The following is a 22,473-nucleotide window of genomic DNA, read 5'->3' on the forward strand; positions in this document are numbered from 1 at the left end:
TTACCTGGACACCAATTAGTCCCAAACTGTGATGTTTGACTGTGTTTCCCATTTGCCACAAGAACACCTAGTCCAAAATTTAAATATAAAATTTTTTTCTCATAAAATATTTTTATACAATTAGATTTCCCCCCCTCTTTTAAAGATCCATATTTTTATTCTTAGGCCATAAAAAATAATGGAATAACGTTAGGGCATGATAAAACATCCATCTTTCTGGGTAAACCTCTCTGCTTTTATTATTTGTATCCTGAAATAGAGCCATTCTATTCATTGAAATCATAAACTGTCTTAGCTCTAAGTATGAATTAAGCAGAGCCAGTAAAATGTTAGCTGGCCATTTCCCCCTCAATGCCTTGGAGAAGCTTAGGTGTTCCCAAAGTCCTCTATTAGGCAAAATAATCAATGAGCAAGGGTCTTGTGTCAGGCGAATGCATAGCAAGGTGATTTCTAGGACAGACTTTAATAAAAACAAAAACATTCAAAGGGCAGCTTTCGTGCCTGAGACTGTTTCCCCATCTGAATGCAAAAAGAGGTGGGAACTCCTCCACCGCTCCGTAACTGTCTCCTTCCTGAGCACAAAACCCCACTTTCAAGACAGGCATCAGGAAAAATGGGGATTTTCTCATTATCCCAGGGACCTTGTCTGACCCACCACACCTTCTAATGAATAACCATGATGTTTCTGAAGCATCCTGGTCTCCATCAGTCCAGAAAGACCCTCATTTTCTGGTGACTCACTTCTGAGATGCCCTGTCCCTAGGTCCAGAGTAGATGGGAGAGTCTGCCTAGAGTGGCTCAGTCCGTTGAGTGTCATCTGTGCACTGAATGGTTGCTGATTCGATTCCCCATCAGGGCACATACCTGGGTGACAAGTTTGATCCCTGGTTGGGGCAACCAATCGATGTTTCCCTCTCCACCCCCGCCTCCTTCCTGTCTCTAAGCATGTCCTCAGGGGAGGATGAAACAAAAAGGGTAGATGGAGAAGCTGAATAGAAAACTGCTTTTATTCTGTTCCTATGAAAAAATCCCATGGATGTAAGAAGCAGTGATTTTAATTAGCCCCCCACAGGCTATGAGAACATTGGAAGTCCTGGAAAGTTCCAAGAGCTGTAAGTTTCTACCTGTGTAAGCTAGGACCACCATCTCAGAAGATATAGACACACATTTTTCTATTTATCTGCACTTTGCTCTCTTTATAATTGCCCTTCCCCTAAAACTGTTGACCTGTAAGGCAAGGTGACATATGTTTATTTGTTTACAAAATACTTACTGTTTTATAAGAGGCACTGTGGGTAGGTATTGGAGATACAGAAATTGATGTGATAGACACAATTCTTGCCAGTTAAGACCTTGTATTTTTTTGAGGGGTGGGGGAGAAAATAGACAAGTCTTTAATATAAAAATTGGGAGGTATAAATTCTATAGCAAACAAAGCAGGGGGAGGTGTTAAAGTGATGGAGTCCAGACAGCAGTGGTTTGATTAAGAAATCAGTAAGCACTTATTGTGCTTTAATATTCAACCTTTGGAAGTGTTTCATCAAAAGGCAGATATATTTTTGCAAAATGATTGCATTAGTCAGGGTTCTCCAGAGAAACAGAACCAATAGGATAGATATAGACACAGACACAGACACAGACACAGACACAGGCACAGGCACAGGCACAGGCACAGGCACAGACACAGACACAGACAGAGGCACAGGCACAGGCACAGGCACAGACACAGGCACAGGCACAGGCACAGGCTCAGGCACAGGCACAGACACAGACACAGACAGAGGCACAGGCACAGGCACAGGCACAGGCACAGGCACAGGCTCAGGCACAGGCACAGGCACAGGCTCAGGCACAGGCACAGGCACAGACACTGACTCAGACACAGGCACAGACACAGGTACAGGCACAGGTACAGGCACAGGCTCAGGCACAGGCACAGGCACAGACACTGACTCAGACACAGGCACAGACACAGGTACAGGCACAGGTACAGGCATAGGCACAGGCACAGGCACAGGCACAGACACAGGTACAGGCACAGGCACAGGCACAGGCACAGGCACAGGCACAGACACAGGTACAGGCACAGGCACAAGCACAGACACAGGCACAGGCACAGGCACAGGCAGAGACACAGGCACAGGCACAGGCACAGTCACAGGCACAGTCACAGGCACAGGCACAGACATAGGCACAGACAGACGGAGACACAGACATAGACATAGACATACACACAGACACAGACACAGACGCAGACATAGATATACACATATACACAGATGCAGACACAGACACAGACACAGATAGACACAGACACAGACATAGACATAAGACATTACTGATGACAATTGCTTCAGGCATTTATGCAGGCTGAGAAGTCCCACAGTTGCTGTCTGTAAGCTGGAGAGCCTGGAAATCCAGGGATATAATTTAGTCCAAGTTCAAAGACCTGAGAACCAGTAGCTCCAATGTTCAAGGGAAGAAGGAGATGTACATTTCAGCTCAAGAACAGAGAGAGAATTTGTCCTTCCTCCACCTTTTTGTTCCATCAGGCAGGCAGCAGAGTGGTTGATGCCCACCACCTTGGTGAGCGCGATCTCTTTACTGAGTCTACCAGATCAAATGCTGATCTTCTTCTGGAAACACCCTCCCAGACACACCAGCCATCTGGGCATCCCTCCATCCAGTCAAGTTGATGCATGGGATTAACCATCTATCACAAAGGTGCCAGAGCTGACCTTTATTTCAGCTTGTTAACCATACCAATGCTTATAGGCAGGTAAAGGTTGGTTGTTGTATAATAATCCGATTTTGGAAGGCCCATGAGTTTGAAGTATGAAATAGTACACTTCTGCCTTTTCGCTTGAAAAAGAATGTTCCCCTGTGAGAAGGGCAAGAATGGGTACCTGACTCTAGTTAGAAGCATCCATCTTATATAAAAGCAGCTGTTTTAAATTTTAACCCTGCTATTCTGGCTTCTGTAAATACTTGCTTGCTTAAATAATAAGGAAAATAAGACTACTCCCATTCCAGACAGGCCATAAACTATGCCCCAGACAGAGCTGTCAGTGCTGGCACCAGGCCAGGCCTTGAGATATGGTCTCATGGCCCCTACCCAGCATGCAGGCCTTCTTTCTCAGAAGGCGCGGAAGTCTCATTCCAAATATGGGAGACAAAGGACTGGAAAAAGTATAAATAGAGAAAGTTTCCTCCATGTTGCGGGGCTCAGAATTTGAAAGACACATTTACTCTGTGCCTGTGCATAATTGTAATTGAAATGTAACTCCCCTTTCTCTAAGCGTTGCTTGGTTTTTCTCCGGTCTTCTGTAACAGTGTGGTCTTTCTGTGAGCAGGAAGGCCTGTGGCCCATACGTTACTATTGGAGGCTTGGTCCAATAGTAGCTCCTTAAATCAGCAGAATTCATGTTGATTTCAAAGGGTGTTCTATGAAGATAAGGTTGCACACAAACCGACAGGTCAGAGCCTCTGACTCCACATCAGCTGTCTTTCTCCTTAAATATGCACTTTTACCTCCCAAGTCTTTCAAACAATATCGTTGTCAATCATTCAGTAAAGGACCTCCAATGTCTTCAAACTTTTATAGCACTTCCCTTTTGCACTCTGGCAATGCTTTACATCCTGGATGCTACTACAAATCAAAACTATTTATTATACAGCCAAGTACTTATAAAACAGAACTTTTTTAGAAAAAGGAGTGGGGAAAAAGAACAAATGTTTGCAGATAAATATTTACAAAATAAAAATGTTTTAATGAGAAAACCTTGTAGCAGGGAGAACGGACTCGATGCCTGACTTGGAACACAAAACCAAACAATCTTCATCTCACCTGGTTTGTGATGAGATCTTCAAAATGTAGTCTGACATTGTCAGATGAGATTGGAAGGTGAGGAAAAGGGTTCCATTTATGGCTCAGACAGTGCCTTGCACTTAGTAGATGCTTAGGGAACTTGACTTAACTTGATGCCTCCCTGGTTTATGGTGACACATGGTATAGTCCTGAAAACAGGTTCTTTCTTCTGGTCAGCAGGAATTCACACACATCCTGCTTTAACTCATGTGGAGGATCTTTAGAGAAATACATCAAAATGAATGGAATATAGGTGCTCTTATAGATATTTCTTATTATTTTTTTTACTAGACCAGTGGTTCTTAACTCTACCCAAATCATGATACTTTTTTGTAACAAATATTTATTTTTAAATATATTTTTATTTATTTTAGAGAGGAAGGGAGAGAGAGAGAGAGAGAGAGAGAGAGAGTAACATCAATGATGAGAGAGAATCATTGATTGGCTGCCTCCTGCTTGCCCCCTACTGAGAATCGAGCCGACAACCTGAGCATTTGCCCTTGACCGAAATCGAACCTGGGACCCTTCAGTCCACAGGCCAACGCTCTATCCATTGAGCCAAACCAGCTAGGGCTGTAACAAATATTTAATAATAACTCTTTTACTCTTATGAAGTAAAATTCATAGGTAATGTAACCTCCACACCAAATAATTTAAAAATATAATGTCCTAATGGTAACATAAATGAGAAGTATGAGTAAAGGACTGTGATTTATAACAATAATGATATAATGTGTATTTCAACACAGAAATGTTTAGGTTTGACCATGCTGGAAGAGAAAATGTAATAGGTGAATGTTTGTACTTACAGATAGAATTGGCTCCTTATACACATCTTCACAACAAATACAGGTGTATTATGTTGGTGGTTGTAATAAAAAAATACTGAGATTTTCCTAAATGATGAATGGATGTGTCAGGCAAGTTATAAACCAAAATAAAACCTTACATGAATTTCCACAGAGATTGCACTCCTGGAAAACTGAGCATTTAAAACTATAAAAAGATATTTGAGGTTTGAAGGGGAAGTGCAGTTAGATTCTAGACTCAGAACGTCCTGGGCAAGCTGGTCACCTGTGTGGCCATCCAAGAGGACCTTTCAAAGTCCTTCAGGCTATGGTGTTGCAGAAGACCAAAGGAAAACCAAGCGATGCTTTAAAGAAAAGGAGGGACACTCTTTAATGAGCTAGCGGACTCAGGGAATAACTTTCCAAATCTGAGTATCGAAACGTGCAGGGGCTTCTTTTTATATCTCCCTGTGGTCTGTGTTTCGCAAATAAGGATTATGCTTCCAGTCCTTTTTGAGGGCCTTGCAAGAAGGCCCCCAGTGTTGAGGGTCTCCAGGCCATATCTGATTGTTTGGCCTGCCGCCAGCGTTAGTAACTCTCCCTCCGGGGCAGTGCACTGTTCACAGTTTCATGGCCTCTGTAACAGGTTCTGCAAGACCACTTTCTGGGAAGGAGGTAATGACTTAATTATAGGTTATCAGGAATGTACACTGAGCTTGCTGGCATGGATGCAATTGCTAGCCCCCAAAATATCAGGGTTACATTGGAATTAGTCCTTTTTAGCCTTCTCAATGGGAGCATCCTTTGTAGGGTCACTTCCAAATGTTGCCAATCTTCTTTAGAATTTTTGAATCTAGTTTTGATTCTAGAATTTTCTGGAGAACAGAATAGCTCTGGAGCCCAATCACCTGAGCCCTGCCATTTAACAGTGTGTGTGCTTGGAGAATTACCCCCAATGCCTCTGTCTCCTCGCATGAAAAATACGGACAATAGTAGTACCTGCTTCATGCAATTGCTGTGAGGATCAGCTTTATTGCACAGGAAGTGTTTAGAATAGTGCTCAGCAAATAGTAAGGCTACCAGTATCATATAGAGGAGATTAATACAAGAAAATCATAGACCTTAAATCACGTGTCAACGTTGTCTATAAGTAACACAGAGAGAGGAGAGAACTATAACTTCAAGGCATGTGCATAACTGACATATACATGCAGATATATGACTAAAATATGCATTTTAACCAAGAGGTGATGGGATCTTTTGGAAAGGGTAGTGGCATGGAAATGAGAAAGTCTGAGTTTTGGATTCCTCATCTAGAGAATGAGATGATTGTAGTCTATAGATGATGATGATGATGATGATGATAATGATGATGATGTAACGTGTTTTGAACTTGACCATGTGTGAGGCACTGTGCTGAGGGCTTTACACTCACATCATCTCCTTCTTAAGATAACACTGTAGGAATTGTTAGCATTTTACATTTACCTCTTAGCCTCTTTCAGATTTAGCTATTATCGCCTGTGCTGGGCATGGGGATTTGGAGGTCAGCTTCATCATCATCACCTAAATTGGGGTCACTCCCTCTCTGAGATCTGACTCCAACTTCCAGGCCCTAGTAGACTCATTTACCCTGGCCATATCTAGGCAAACCTGGTAATGAAGTGTCTTGCTGAGGAAACAGAGAGAAGCTAGATAGACAGGGACTGGAACAATGAGGGGGGAGGGCAGGAAGTAGAACTGAGAACCCAAGTAGGTGGAGTTACTAAGGCACCCCAACTGGGCAGGCAAGGGAGGGTGAGTGCAGGAGACATGAGCTTTAAAATGTATGAATGTTCCTAAGACAGGCAGCTTTCAGATAGCCAATCACAAGACAGTGAGGTGTATAATCAATCCCAAGAATGTTATTAAGGCAAAATTCTTTGAAAAGACCAATTAGGAGCTAGCAAGGCTATATCCACACCTGAAATTAAAATGCAGGCACTTCCTCTTTGCTCCTTTCTCCCTGGCATGCAATGCATTCTTGCCATTCCTGTAACTGGAAAGCACATCTTCTGTACCCACGTGGCTCATGGCCATGTGGGACTCTACACATGGACTAATAGACTTTAATTTGCTTGGATGCTGAACTACTCCCGACCACAACATGGAAAGGAAGCTCTGGACACTGGCCTGAACCCCAGCTGCACCTTTTCCAGGACTGGCTTCTCTCAATAAACTTGGGTTCCACTAGCCGTTTTTGTCTGTGACTTCATTCTTAGATTTCTCCAGATAACAAACTCGGACGCAAACACCCCACATTTTGGTTTCTTACCTACAGCAAATTTGAAAGAAGCCTATCTATAAATGGTGTTGAGCAAGGGTGCTTAGAACCATGACATTGGCTGAAATGCCCCCAATGTGTATTTGTAGACTCAGCTCCATCTTGGTCTTGACTTCCCCCTTTCTCATGATCATTAGCGTAATAGGATGATTCAGAGATGCACTTTGAATTTATTCATTAGAGCTTAAGTGGAAGGAGGCCCCAATCAGTAACATTTCATAACGTTGCATAATTTTGTGAATTGAGAGCAGTATAATGAAACCTATTTAGCACATACTTGAAGAGATTTATGGGAAGCATCTAAGGTATGTTGAGATAATTGTTTGATTGTGATGCTAATGCAGGAGATTGAGCCTTGAGTGAGGTGGTTGGTATTTTAAACCTTTTAGAAAAAACTGTCACTGTCTAATCAACACAATTTGTGCCTATTCAGACATAGGGTCTAGATGGGAAGAGTGCAAGGATTAGGCATCATAAAAGACACCCAAGTGGGATAAATGACCAATTTGAGTGAGAAATGCAGTGATCTTTATTGTTAGAGAAAAGCCAAGGATTATTACTTGTTTTGTTAAGCAAAAATACTTAAGAAGAATATCATCTGTAATTACTTAATTTTCTCCCAAGGATGGATTCAAGTGATGCAGATCCTCCCTCCTCCCCCACCCGCAAATGCTCACTTGTGTGAGATTAAAGGCTTGTAGCTTCTGCACACTAAGAAAATAATGACCTCTCAGTATAACATGGGGCATTGCAAGCTCCCAGGTGCTTGCCTTCTCCATTTTACCCCATTGGCCTGAATCTCCAATCTACACAACCCTAACCCTAACCCTAACCCTATTCCTAACCCCAACCCTAACCCTAACTGTAACCGTAACCCTAACCCTGTGTTCCAACTAGAATTTCCTTCTTATATTTGACAGCCGTGGTTCTTAGGTTTTATTTTCAAATTGAAGAAATTAGCAGGCAAACAAGAAATTTCAGAAAATGTTAACCATCTCATGAAGGAAACAGGGATTTTCTAAAAGGTTATTGATGGAAAGGGTGCAGCTGTTTAGATATTTAAAGACAGAATTTGAGCAGAACCATAAATACTTTATTTGAATCATAAGGGGCAAATGTAATGTGAGGATCCCAATAAGTTTATATCTAGTGGAGAGTATTTGGGGTAATAAATGTGAATGGACATTAAAGTCAATTTGCATTTACAAGTTCTATTCAATGTCATGAGCCATTATTAGCATTATTATCATGAGAAGCCCACATTTCCAATCAGAAATTTATATATTTTCAACAACCAATCTTTTTTGTCCCTTCAGAATCTATACAATATACTGTATGTACATCAGGATGAAGCATTTGAAAAACTCCTGTGGAATGAAGTTGTTTCATATAATATTTACAAAAGTTCATAAGCCTTTAACTAGAATTAAACTATTTATGGACACCCCCCCCCCAAACTTTCCTTTCTTGAATATCTTGAATTTGTTTAACAGACATTTAGTAAATGCATACTCTAACTATTGTAGATACAAAGACGGATACACTTCAGCACCTACTTCTAAACAATTAATATCGAATGGATTTATGACATAATTGGCACAGAAAATGTGGACAGTTAAGAAAATGTGGACAACTGAACGACCACAAAGGAGGAAATGATCTTTGAAGACAGGTAGAGGTGACATGTGGATAGGTCTCCTTCTGACTTCAGGTAACCCTCTTTTCATTTTGTATTTTATATGAAACTGGATCATATTATATGGTTTGATAGTCTGTCTTTCTTCCACTTAATGTTGTTAACATATCAACAAATCAATGACCTTCTTCTACGGCATGGTTTTGAGCAAACACATGCTAACTCGTTATATGGCGATACCATATTTTACTTAGCCTGACCTAATTTGGCATGAAGGTTATGTGCAGTTTCTTTGCAGTGGTAAGAAACCCCTGTGAAGACATATTTGAGTGCATCTCTGTTTCCTTAGGGTGCATTTTTAGAAGCACCATTTCTAGATTGAAAGGAATGAGCCTTTGGAGGGGTGTGATACATGTCAGCAAATTGTCCCTGAGAATGTTTATACCAACCAACCCTTTGTGACTTTCTCTCTCACTCTCTGCCCTTCCAAGCTGTAAACAAACCTTAATTTGTTGCTTTATGTCAATTTATTCTGCCAGAATGTGAGTCCAATGAAGACAGGGGACTGTCTGCTTTGGGCACTGCTATGGCTTTTGCACCTGGAACTGTGCCCAACACAAAGAAGTCACTCATCCATGTTTGTAGAGTGAAAGGAAGGAAGACAGGATGGAAAGGTGAGCAAAGTGGGAGGGAGAGAAGAAGAAATAATTGGAAGTGAAGGGAGAATGAATGGACAGATAGAATCATCCTGGCTTTTTTTTTCTTTTCACAAATTATGAAGGGAGTGCTCAATGGGTAATGCTTAAGCTCTTTTCAATCCAACGTTTTCAGTACAGGAAATCATCAACCTCATAAGAAGTATCTTTCCAGGTCAGTGAACATGGCGTGCAATGAGAAGGATTTAACATAAAGAAGAAGTTTAAATGTGTAGTATTGTGCCTGAGTGTATAGCCCAGGTGTGACACAGGTGACTTCTGATGGCAAAACCAAGTACCACTTTGCTATGTGGATGCAACACATGGTTATCAAACACTGGAAATGTGGGGCTTTCCTGAGGCACGGGGGTCCTGAATGGAGGGAGGGTGGCAGTGGCCTGGGGAGTTAAGAGAGAAAGTACAAGTAGATAAATATTTGCTTTTATGCTGCAAACTCAGATTGGCAAAGGCTTAAGGAAAATAAATGTCTGCACTCTGAGGATCGCTGGAGGAGGCCTGCAGGGGAAGCACAGGAAGAAATCCTGCAACAGCTAAGAAAGACCTGTTGGTTAAAAGACTAGAACTCAGAATTGTAAACACACATGTATTTACTGGGGTAGAAGATGATTCAACTTGCAAAAAGAAAGTTGTTTTTCTTAGATAACTTATTTCACAGCCTCTCTTTCATCTCCCCACTATTCTTTGTAAAAGAGAAAACAACAACTTTCTTTGTCAGGAGAAAAGAATTTGGCCCCTTAGCATAGTACATTTTGGAGATAATACTAGGCTGTGTGCCAAGTATGATAGATTAATTGACATGGAAGTATATTTGATCACAATATCATTAGATTGGGAATACCCAAGGGTATAGTGTATATCAGTGTAAGTTAATGCAGGGGAGGGACTCTGCTCCAGGATTTTTGTTTCAAATCCCCTAATTAAAATTAGTATTTGAAAAATAGCTATTTCTCAATGAAATGATGGAAATTTAAATTCTCCCTGTTAGGTTTATGCTGGATTGAGGAAATGCAAAGGTGGTACTTCAGGAGAGGAGGTTAAGATAAGATTAGCAGAAAAAAAAAATCAAACAGAGGGTATTTACATACCATATTATAAATGAGTAATATAGTCAGTCTTGCAAGAGGGCCTGTGAGATCTAAAGGAATAAACAGAATTGTGGATAAAAAGGAATTTAAAGTGGGAGGCACTTTGGAGACTTCAATGATTAAAGGGTCTAATTCATAGTCCTAACAACATGAGGCAAATGGCTTACATGCAGTGTGAGGACTCTTAGATGAATTCATTCAATATCTCCCATTTCTTTAAGAGGATGTACGAACGCCCTTTACTCGGTATTGAGCAGGAGACACCATGTTCCACAATGAGGCTCTTTGCACTCATATTCCACAAAGACAGGGCTCTCTGTCAATATGATGCTTTCTTTAACTTTGTCCTCCAACTTGCATCTAAGTTTTGGCTCTCTCCATGGAAACCTTTTAAGTTTCTGCTAGGGGCCATTCATTCTGTTAGATGGTAACCCAAGAATAGAGAGACTTGGCTCAAGAAAGTTTCTTCATGATGCTGGCCATTTTGACAGGGAGAAGGAGTTGAGAGAGGAAGGTAGAGCTTGCAAAGTTCTTCAAAGCATGTCAAGATCTTGGCTTCATTCCACAGGTTTTGGAGTTAGGGAGACCCAGACTTGAACTTCAGCGCTGCCATTTGTTGGGCAACCCTAGGCAAGTTACAGAAACTCTCTGAGCTTTATTTATCAGCAGAGGATAGCATCTGTACATGACAGATGAGTTTGGGATTAAAAATAGTTCTGTGTGTAACCACCTTTATAGGTCCATTTTAAGTATTTCAGGAATGATAGTGTAAGAGAAAAATAACAGTATAATAGAAAACTGACTGCTTCATTCTCAATTCTTACGTGATTTCCAAGAAAGATAACTTTTTACTTCATTTTATTTCTTATATTGAACAAGGAAGTGGACAAGAGTGGAAAGAATCTTGTATAGAAGTACAACCTTGGGCAAGTTACTAAACCTTCTGGACCTTAGTGTGTCTGTATCAGGTTCTTACTGCTGCTGTAACAAATGGCCACCAACTTAGTGTCCCAAAAAAAAAACATCAACATACCACCTTACAGTTCTGTAGTTCAGAAGTTGGACACAGGTCTTATTAGGCTAAAATCAAGATGTTGTCAAGTCTGTGTTCTTTCCGGAGGATCTAGGAAGAACTCACTTCCTTGCCCTTCTCAGCTTCTAGAGGCTGCCCAGATTCCTTGGCTCATGCCTCCTATTCAGTCTTCGAAACCAGCAACAGCTGGTTGAACCCTTTCCCCATTATATTACTTCAACCTCTTCTTCTGCCTCGTTTATGGACCCTCATGATTATATTATGCATAGCTGGATAATCTGGGATGACCTCTCCTTCTCAAGGTCAATGGATTAGCAACTTTAATTCCAATTGTAATCTTAATTTCCCTTTGCCATATAAGGTTAACATCTGCACAGGTTCTGTGAATTTAGGACATGAACAGTTTGGGGTGACCATTATTCTGCCTACCACATTTATATTAAGTGGAAATAGTAGCAAATGTAGTAGATGTTATTTTAAATTAAAACAAATTTTCATTTTCCAATCTTATTGTAGGCTTTTTCCTTCAGCATTGGAGTTCTGCTTCTTCCTTATGTAAACCAAACCCTTAATGCATGTTGATAGTTTCCAGGTTTTTTGTTTTTTTAACTATGCTGAAATTTAAAAATATATATTGTGAAGAAATGTGTGTAAACTATTTTTAGATATTCTAATGATTTTTTTCATTTTATATGACCTTCTCAGTAAAACCTAGTTCAATTACTTTTCCATCTTTTTCAAATATTTCTAAATTTTCATAGATTATTTTTTACTAATATCCATTGATTTATGTGACATTTCTTTTTTTCTGTCTCATGAATCTCCATCTAATCTCTCCTTTTAAAAAAACAAATGGTGATGGAAGGAGACATGACTTGTAGTGTTAAACACACAATTCAATATACAGATGATGCATTATAGAATTATATACATGAAGCCCATATAATTTTCTTAACCAATGTCACCCCAATAAATTCAATCAAAAGTAATAAAACAATTTATGTAAAGTTTAAATTTTATGCTTTCATTTACTAGTACAGGAACACATGGCATAAGCAATTACAATTGATCTCAATTTGCACAGAATTTACCCAGTAGAAGCACAGGCATGCAGGCAAAGGGGAGATCCAGGGACCAGTCAGCATTAGTCTCTGTGCTTTACTGAACAATGGAGATTGTCAAATCAGTTAAGTGGACACTGATTAAAAGAGCTTCTGTTGCATTAGGAGCTAATATTAGTACATGCTTATGACATACCAGGGACCATGTGATAAGTTTATATGATTTATATCTTTTAATTTTGATTATAACCTTTTGAAGAAAATTGAACTTGACAAGGGAAGGAAGTTCTCAAAAACCAAGCAGCTAGTAGGAAGAAGATTAGGGTGAAAAATTACATAGTCTGACTCTAGTAGTTAATCACACAATCTATTTTTTAAAATATATTTTATTGATTTTTTACAGAGAGGGAGAGGGATAGAGAGTTAGAAACATCAATGAGAGAGAAACATTGATCAGCTGCCTCCTGCACACTCCCCACTGGGTATATGCCTGCAACCAAGGTACATGCCCTTGACTGGAATCGAACCTGGGACCCTTGAGTCCGCAGGCCAATGCTCTATCCATGGAGCCAAACCAGTTAGGGCTAACCACACAATCTTACTCACAGCTGTGGTCCACTCTGTCATATGAACTTCATAGGGCAGCATATAGAATTAAAGGATATAATTCATATGAAAGTGCCTAGGAGACACAGGCATGTTCGTGGTGGGTGTTTAATCATACTTGGCTGATTCAAGTCTGTGTATGTAACTTTATAAATTATTAACCAAAAATAATTGATCAATTTTAGAGCACATACTGTAGATGAAGTCCTGCCAGGAAACATAGAGATTAAAATAAGAAAATATATAATTGATATACTGCATATAATAATAGCTATCATTTATTGAGCACTTATGCCAGATCCTAGGTCAAGATTCTTAGCAGATGTTATCTCATTCAATCCAATGGCCACAACCCTACAAAGTTGATATTATTATTATGCCATTTTAGTTAGAAAAACTAAGCAAAAAGAAGTTAAATTATTTGCTCTGGGTCATCAAACTGGCAGGTGGTAAAGCTCTGGAGAGCTTTAAGGAGGTTTATCAGATTCTAAAATTCAGTTCTTATAAATCTTTCTCTGAGGAGAAGGGTAGGTAGAATCTATATATATAAAAGCCCAGTGACCGGAACAGCAGAACTACCAGAACAATGAGAATGACTGGTGGCTATGGCATGCACTGGGGCAGTCAACCAGCCTGATCTGGGCCCCAGTCAACCCCACATGGCCACCTGGCCCCCAATCCGCCCTCAACATCCTGATCGGGGGCAGAGCTGGCCAACTAACTGCCTGTGGCCCTCCTCCCCCCCAATTGGCCCAGCCTGATGAGCCCCCACCAGGGCGGGCTGACTGGACCCCACCTGTGCACAAAATCATGTACTGGGCCTCTAGTAATACAATAAAGAAAGAATTGACAAAACTTAGCCAACATCAAAATGTCAAGTGGCTTCATTTCCTGTAGGTTTTCTTTTTGTTTCCATTATGTTACTAAATCCCTCAAAGGCTTATTACACTGGTAGACATAGAAATAATCAGAGTCATCTATATGTTTTATCAAAAGCCTATTGAACCCAGATAGACAATAATAAGATGCATCTACATTTTGTGGGTCTAGCGTTTATGGTAAACATATTAGAATGAGCAACTATTTGAATATAACACCCATTACAAAAGTCATGCTGAGATGAAATATATTTGGCTAGAATACTGAGTCCCTACATTCTTGATCAGTTTTCAACAGACTTTCCATCTTTTTGAGGAGATGAAGAGGGATGCTCTGGGGGAAATGCAAGCCCCATATCCTTATAGAGAAATTCTGACCTTAGAGGGTGAGGCTGAGCCACAGTGACTCCATAGGTACATTGGCCAAAGGTCTTCCTTAAAAACAAGTTGACCAGATGTTTATGCTCTTTTCCCTAGGCTAGATATGTGGCCTAGCCAAGGCCGTCAGTAGTCTCCAGCTTGGCTCTCCAGAGCCCATAGTTCCATGGACCTCAGAACCACACCACCATGAGAGAGCCAGTGTAACATGGAAACAGAGCTGGCAGATTGGACTCCGGGTCCTCCACTCTCCAGTCGACCGGAGTAGCTCTTCTTTCTCTGGTGTGTTGATTTAAACTCAGGATTCCATTCTATTTGATTAAAGAGGTCTGAGGCTTTCTCACCCCCGCCCCCCCTTTTTTTTATAACATCTGCTGCTCTAAGCCTTGCTACTCTGAAGAGAGGTAAGAAAAGATGAAGCGAAGGAGGCAGGTAACACGGAGGGGGTGGGTTACATTCAAGGGCTTTCTCCTCTGCCTGAAAGTGACACTTCTGATCGCATGGCCCCTCTGGTCTCTGTCCAAGGATGTGTCAGCTCTCCCCTTTCTCATTTTCTTCACACTTATCTCTCTTTTCGTAGTAGAATATACGCTCTAGAAGGCAGGGCCATTGTCTCTCTTAGGACTGTAGTCTCTGTTCCCAAATGAGCATCTGGTTATTGGTAAGAACTTATGTATTTGTTTGAATGAATAGAAAAGACATGGGTGTATACATTAATGAAGATCCATTGGGGAGAAGCTGACTTGACCAAAGGAGGGCAAGTTGGGGTATGAAATGGCTCCTTTTTATTGTGATCACAGCAGAATGATTTCACTGGAGGAGGGAGACTTTCCACTTGAGCCCTATCATGATTTCCAAGGTCGGAATCAAGATCATGTCACCTTGAAAAAAAAAACACATTCCTCTTCCCTTTTTAAAATACCACCAGTTGGATCCAATTTAAGTAGGAATATATATGTCATGGTCTTGCGTGGCTGGAAAATATCTAGGAGTTGAAGGGGCAGAGTTCATAGCCCCTCACAGCAATTCTTTAGCTTTGAGATTTTGGGAAAATCACCTAAGCCTGTCTGTGTAAAGCTTTTGCCTCCTACTGTGGAATCAGCAAGTTAAGTCTCCTTTTTGGGAAGGGAAATGTAAAATAGATCTCTATTTCTATCTTTCCCCATCTCCACTGCCACATCTCTCTTGGCCCAGCCTTGATGAAAGAAATCATAGGTGAGACAAGGGGTTTTGCAGAGAGAGAAAACAGTCTTCAGCACCTAAAAATACCTTTGTACTCACACACTGTGATGTGCAGCATTTTTCTCCATAAACAAGATAGAGAAGGATACAGAATATTTAAACTCATGAATGAAATATGGGGCAAGGGTTCCAGGTATAATTAATTTTCATTATGATCAGTTCTTTTTCACAAGTTAGATAATCTCCCCATGTTTTCTCATATCCCATGTAAAGAGGACAAACCTTTTTGGAGAAATCAAACTCTTAGACTACACAGGAAACACTTATCAACCACCCCCTGTTTTTTCCCCCTCACTGGGGACCAAGCCCACATCCCGGGCATGTGCCCCAACTGGGAATCAAACCAGCAATCTTTAGGTGCATGACACGTACCCAACCAGGCCACACAGGCCAGGGCTATATAGGCTTTCTTCATTTTAATTTAGGACAACCTCTATTCCCAAGACTTGAGTTAACTCTAGAGTTACAAAACATGTTTTGGAGAAAATGTGTCATGAATAGTTGCAAGAAGTGTTCATGAAGTTAGTCTTCCCATTTGTACTAATTGTAAATAAACTCACAAGTTCCAATGCCCTTCCCCCTTTTAAAAACCTATAGTGGAGGAGGAAGCAGTCCAGCTTATATTTTAAAAATGACCCTTTTTTATATTTAAAAAAGGCCTGGGGCAGGCAGTGGGGCAGGCTAGAAGGGGCCAATGGGGGAACAAAGAGGGCATATGTAATACTTTCAACAATAAAGTTAAAAAAAATAAATACACCCCCCCCACACACACACACAAAAGACCCTAAGGTGTCATCAATAATCAATGACTCTAGAGCAGTGGTTCTCAACCTTGGCTGCACATTAGAATCACCTGGGAATCTTTTTAAAATCCTGATTTCTGGGCCTCATCCCAGGTGATTCTAATGTGCAGCCAAGGTTGAGAACCACTGCTCTAGAGCTTCTTGGTCTAGGATAGTTTACAGGGTTGCTGTGAAAAATTAAGTGGAATGATCACCTCAAAAACTTTTGATCTGTAAGATGAAAAATCTATGGAGAGTGTTGGGGAACGCTGTAGGTGGACCCAGCTGGCAGGAAGAGGGGGAGAGGAGGACAAGCACTGACATTTATCAAACAAGGTCTTGGAATAAACCAAGGCACATCACCTCTTGTCTCCTTTTAACAACCAGTAGAGATTAAGCCTTCTAGACACTTGATATTAGAAAGATTATGACCTAAGTTCCTACTATTTATAAAGGTCAAAATAACTAGTAAATAACAAACATGAATGGATGTCCAACAAATTTGTTTGCCTCACAATTATTATTTAGACTTTAAAAATAGGTTTTTATTGATTTTAGAGAGAGAGGAAGGGAGAGAAAGAAACATCGATGAGAAAGGAACATGGATTGGCCACCTCCTGTATGCACCCCCTCTCCCCCCCACTGAGGGTCCAGCCAGAAAACAGGCATGAACCCTGTCAGGGAACTGAACAGGTGACCTCACAGTGCATGGGACGACACTCAACCACTGAGCCTCACAGACCAGGGCTACTTAGGCTTTTTAACATGTAAAATGTCAATGTATCACACCCTCTCCTCTCCCAAATAAATGCCCTGCCTCTGAGGTCCTCATGCCATGTGCTTAATTTGCCTCCTGGGCACTCCAGCCCTGGTTTCTATCATCCTCCAGATGGTGAAAATTAAATAGTCAAATACATCCCAAACTCATTTCTAACCACCTTAATCCAATTTTTTTTCAAAAGAGTTTGGGCATCTCCTAAGATTGATTTTTTGTCCAGTCCCAAGTTTGGCTAAGTGAACCATTAGGAAGGGAACTAAATGGAATCACAGAACACATTAAGACACGCCTCGGGCTGCAGTGCGCTCTTTTTAACTCCAACTCCCATCTGCCGCTGGTTCTGAGGTGCAATGCAGCGGCAGAAGGCAGTGTGCACTTTGAGTTTTTCCTTTTCTCTCCCTGCAGATCCATGTCCTTCCTAACGAAGGTGTGACATAAGGTCAGGACCTACTGCCCCAGGGCAGGCAGGACAGGCCCCCAGTGGTGATGGCTGGGTCCCCGAAGCATGGATCTCATTTGGGGAGCATGCTCCCGATGTCTTCTCTTTTCCTTTTCTTTCTGACACCTGTCCCCCGGTGGGTCCCCGTGCACAGCCCGTGTCTGCAGGTTCCTCCTGGCACTGAGTGCTGACGATGGGGCTGGAGGAATATTTTCAGGAAGCCTTGAGAAAAAGGAGGCTGCCCGCTTCTTGCAGGGTAATAAAGAACCGGGCCAGGGCCCTGTTGTGGAGCACAGGTGCAGCTCACGCTTTCAGGCCTCGTCCTGAATTTATTCAGCACCTGCACTCGAAAAGCAATCAGCATTTCTCTGCGGTCTGAGCTTGATGTATGGGAAATGCTCCGTTCCCTTCGCTAGAAAATAACGACCTTGGACTTCATCCTCTGGAGGGCTCCTGTAGCTCTGACACCTGTGAGATTCACGTTCAAGGTGAATCCCTCAGGCTTCCTCCCCTCTGTGGCTGGGAAAGATGTGCTCACTTCTGGGGACCTGGATAAATGGCTCCAAGTGGCAGTCACAGTTGCCTTTTAAGGTAGCGGTTAAAGGATGTTGTTTCCAAGCTTCTATCATTCCAGTGGCTTGCCAGTGTAGTTGGCATAGAAACCGACTTCTCACCAGTGCGCATGACTGGGCCTGGTCCCAGCTCCCCTCGGGGCCTCATCCCTAGCCCTTTTCCCCAAGTTCAGTGGGCTTCACTACCCCTCCCCCAAGCAAGCTGGCCTGTCCGGGGCCAGGTCCTCACCTTTGTTTCTCTGTGTCAGATCACCTCTTTCCACTTCTCCCTGGCCAGCCCCTTCTCCACATTCACGTCTCACCTCCACAGAGGGGCTTCTATGATTCCCCTGATGGAATGCAGCCAAGGAGGCGCCCTCACCTGTCAATACCTTTGTTTTCTCATGACCATTCCTGGAAGCTGGACCATCCTGTTTACTTACTGTTTGTCCATGTTGCCAGCGAGAACATATGGTGAGAAACAGAGGCCTTGTCTTCTTCGTTGCTATACCTTCACATCCAGAGGAGCTCACAGTGTGTGTCCAATAAATACGCGTGACGTGAGTACACGACAACAGCATAGTGGTGGATTCTTAACACATCATGTGCTGAGTGCTTATATGACTGACTGGGCTCTCATATGGACTTTATGAGATGGATGCAACTATCCCTCCCATTAACAGTGCGGGACACTGAGGCACAGGGAGGTGAGAGCTTGCCAAGTTGATGGTGTGACTCACTGAGCTGACTTCCTGGGAGAAGCATAAAAAGCAGACACCTTGGAGAATGGGGTCTGGAAACTTGGAGCTTCTACTGTGTCGCGACTGTTCCCGTTAAAGCGAGAAAACTCACAATTCCTTTGTCAGGTGATTAACAGAGCTTATTTAGGAAGTCAGCATTTTTAAACTTCTATTCTCTGCACCTTTGTCCCGACTGGAGAATCAGGGCAGCAGTTATCCAGGGACTTGGCACGGGGTCAGCTGGTATACACCCGAGGCTTGGACCGAAAGGGCTTTCTTTCCTTTTCATCTTTTAACCAGACTCTTAAACCCTGTGCAACTAAGGAAACCCCCTCATATGTTCAGATTAATACAGAAAATATTTTGCAAGCTGATTTCCTTTCTTGGGTATTTGAATGAGCGATTCAGAGCAACATGAACCTTACTGGCTTTATTGAAATATTAAAGCATATAAATAATTTATATGGAGAGAGAGACTCACAGAAGATATGACATCTTCAGAACATTACATATATAAATTATATACACTATTTGATTCAAGAAGTTTAATGTGTTAGAATACGTCTCTCTCCCCCTCCCACGTTCAGCCCACCCATCCTTCATAGAATTTGGGGGGAGGGAGGTTAAAACAAATATGGAGAAAGAAGATGTGGATTCTGACTGCCAGTTTTAGCAAAGAAGAACACAAACTATTGTCCTCACATCAGCCGGACATGTGACTCAGGAAAAGAGATGCATGTTTAGGGGAGGCCATATTAGTGGAGTTATTGCTATAATAATAATAATTTTAAAAAATCAAGCTGGGTTGGGTCTTATTCCCTTCCCTGGCCCCAGCTGCATGCATTTCCTTTGTAACAATTGTAATTCCTCATTTAGTTATTCTCACCCTCTAAACTTGAATCTGGAAAAGGACATTGCCTCATTCCCTGCTGCATCCCAGCAGCTATAGCTGTGTGACTTGGGGATCAGTACTCAACCTCTCTGTGCCCCAGGATTCTCATCTGGAAATGGGAGATAGAGAAAGTAGTTAAGTCAGGGGTTACTATGGAGAACACACATGTAAATGCAAATTGCACACTTAGAACAGTCCAGATCGCCAGACAAAAACTCAGAATTCGAGCTGTTCTTACTTTCAGTGGAATATAAGTTGCTCCGAAGGCACTTTTTATGTTCTGGTCCCCTAATGCCTTTAACAGTACCTTGGACATAGCCTGTCATTGATAATTCTGGAATAAGTTAGTCACTAAATTAATATTTTAAATCCTTAGTAATTAGACTTTAATTCCGGCTTGCAGTATGGTAAAGAGTACACACATACCTACATACACCTTTTTATGATTATCAGTGTAAACTTTTTTGTGTTTTTGTTTTTGTTACTCCTCACCTGAGGATACTTTTTCCATTGATTTTTAGAGAGTGGAAGGGAGGGAGAGACGGGGAGAGAGAAAGAAATAAACATTGATGTGAGAGAAACATATTGATTGGTTGCCTCCCCCATGTGCCCTGACTGGGACTGGGCATCAAACCTGCAACCCAGGTACATACCCTTGACCAGGAATGGAAACCTCGACTGACTCCTCACCTTCAGTGCTCCGGTCGACACACTGGACACTGAGCCACACCCACCAGGGCGGGTTTATATTTTTAAAGGGCCCTTCTGGCTGCTGTATTTAGAATTGACTCTGGGAGTGCCAGGGACAATGGGAGATTGGGTAGATGGCAATTGCAACCAACCTGGTGAGAGGTGATGGGAGTGGACCAAGGTGATGAGTGAGGACATGGGAAGACATGGTTGGATCTTGGGTACATTTTAAGTTACAACAACAGGAATTGCTCTCACCTCAGATGTGGGATGTGAAATTAAGACAGGCTTTCAGGATGTCCACAAGGTTTTAACCTGAGAAACAAGCATTGTGAAATTGCCATTTTCTGAATAGAGAAGATGGGGGAAAACTTACGTTTGCAGAATCAAGATCAGGAGTTCAGCTTTTGACATGTCATGTTTGAAATGCTGTCTTAATTATCTCATGGCTGCATAATAAATGTCCCCAAAACTTAGCATCTTGTTTTAACAAATATTTATTATCTCACGGTTTCTGTGAGTCAGGAACTCAGGAGCAGCTTATCTGGGTGGTTCGGGCTCACGGTCTCTCATGAGGTGGCCGTCAAGGTGTTGGCTGAGGCTGCATCATCTGAAGGCTTGACTGGGGCTGAAGGGTCCACCTCCAAGACGGCTCCCTCACACGGCTGTTGGCAGGAGGCCTCAGTTCCTCATCACATGGGTCTCTCCGTAGGACTTGGTGACCATTTCACATCAGGGCAGCTGGTTCCACCAGAGTGAGTGACTCAAGAGAGTAAGGCAGAGTCCTGGGCCCATGGATCAGGTGGTTAGAGCATATTCCTGTAACCAAAAAGGTTGTGTGGGGTTCAATTCCTGGTCAGGGTACATTCCTAGGTCAGAGAGAGAGAGAGAGAGAGAGAGAGAAAGACACAAGTCACAGTGCCTTTTATGACTTAGTCTTGAAAATCATACACTGTCATTTCCATAATATTCTGTTAGAAGGAAGTCATTAATTCAACCCACACTCAAGGAGAGGGAAATTAACCTCCACTCTTTGAAGGACATTGTGTCAACATTTTTGTTGTTGTTGTTAATCCTCACCGAGAATATTTTCCCCATTGACTTTAGAGAGAGTGGAAGGGAGGGAGGGAGTAGGGAGGCGGGGGAGAGAGAAAAGCCCATGTGAGAGAAGCACATAGATTGGTTGCTTTGCCTTGACTGGGGCTGAGTACACACCCTTGACTGGGAATCGAACCTGTGACCCTTTGGTGCACAGGTCGATGCTCTAACCACTGAGTATACTGGCTAGGGCTGGCCAGAGCCCCAGTGTAGACTTTAGATTAATTACTTTGACCAGCTATTGTGAGGACAGCCAAGAACCAGGAGATATAATCACAGCCGGACATCTGGGAAGGCGCACCATTTGCCTTCAGCCCTCAGCTGTCTGAACTGGGCCTCTGGCCGGTTCCCCTGGATCAAAGCCAAAGCTGCTCTCATGTTGCGAGGGGGCTGTGCCACCAACTCGCCATCACAATGATTGCGCAGGGAAGTAAATAGCCCTCACCTTAAATGTCAATTTATTGTTCCCACTCTGTCACACTTGATTAAAATACAGAGTTTGCCTCCAAGGCTGAAAATTAGCTTTTCCTTTTGACTGACTGCCATTCAGGTCTGAAAAAGAGCAACTCGTTTGTTTCAATATTTACCACATCCATTCAGAAGAGGTTTACATTATTGCCAATTAGGACTTAATTGGTATCCATAACTCAAACATTTGGTGGCTGTTTATGGAGTAAAAGCCATCATTCTCTTTTTACATCCTGACTTCTACAACCCTGAGGCCTATGCAACATCAGTGGAGGAATTTCTTCTCCTTAAGATGGGGCTGGTGGAGGATGTAAAAATCCTTTCAGCTCTTGGGCCAGGATGTGGCTGGAGGCAAGAATTAATTGTCCAGTTGAATGGAACATGGTGAGGACCCTGTGTTAGGCATCTGCTGTGCTTGCCT

This window comes from Myotis yumanensis, unplaced genomic scaffold, assembly GCF_028538775.1.
Source record: "Myotis yumanensis isolate MYYU_CA2020_CCGP unplaced genomic scaffold, mMyoYum1.0.hap1 SCAF_7, whole genome shotgun sequence".
Taxonomy (NCBI): Eukaryota; Metazoa; Chordata; class Mammalia; order Chiroptera; family Vespertilionidae; genus Myotis; species Myotis yumanensis.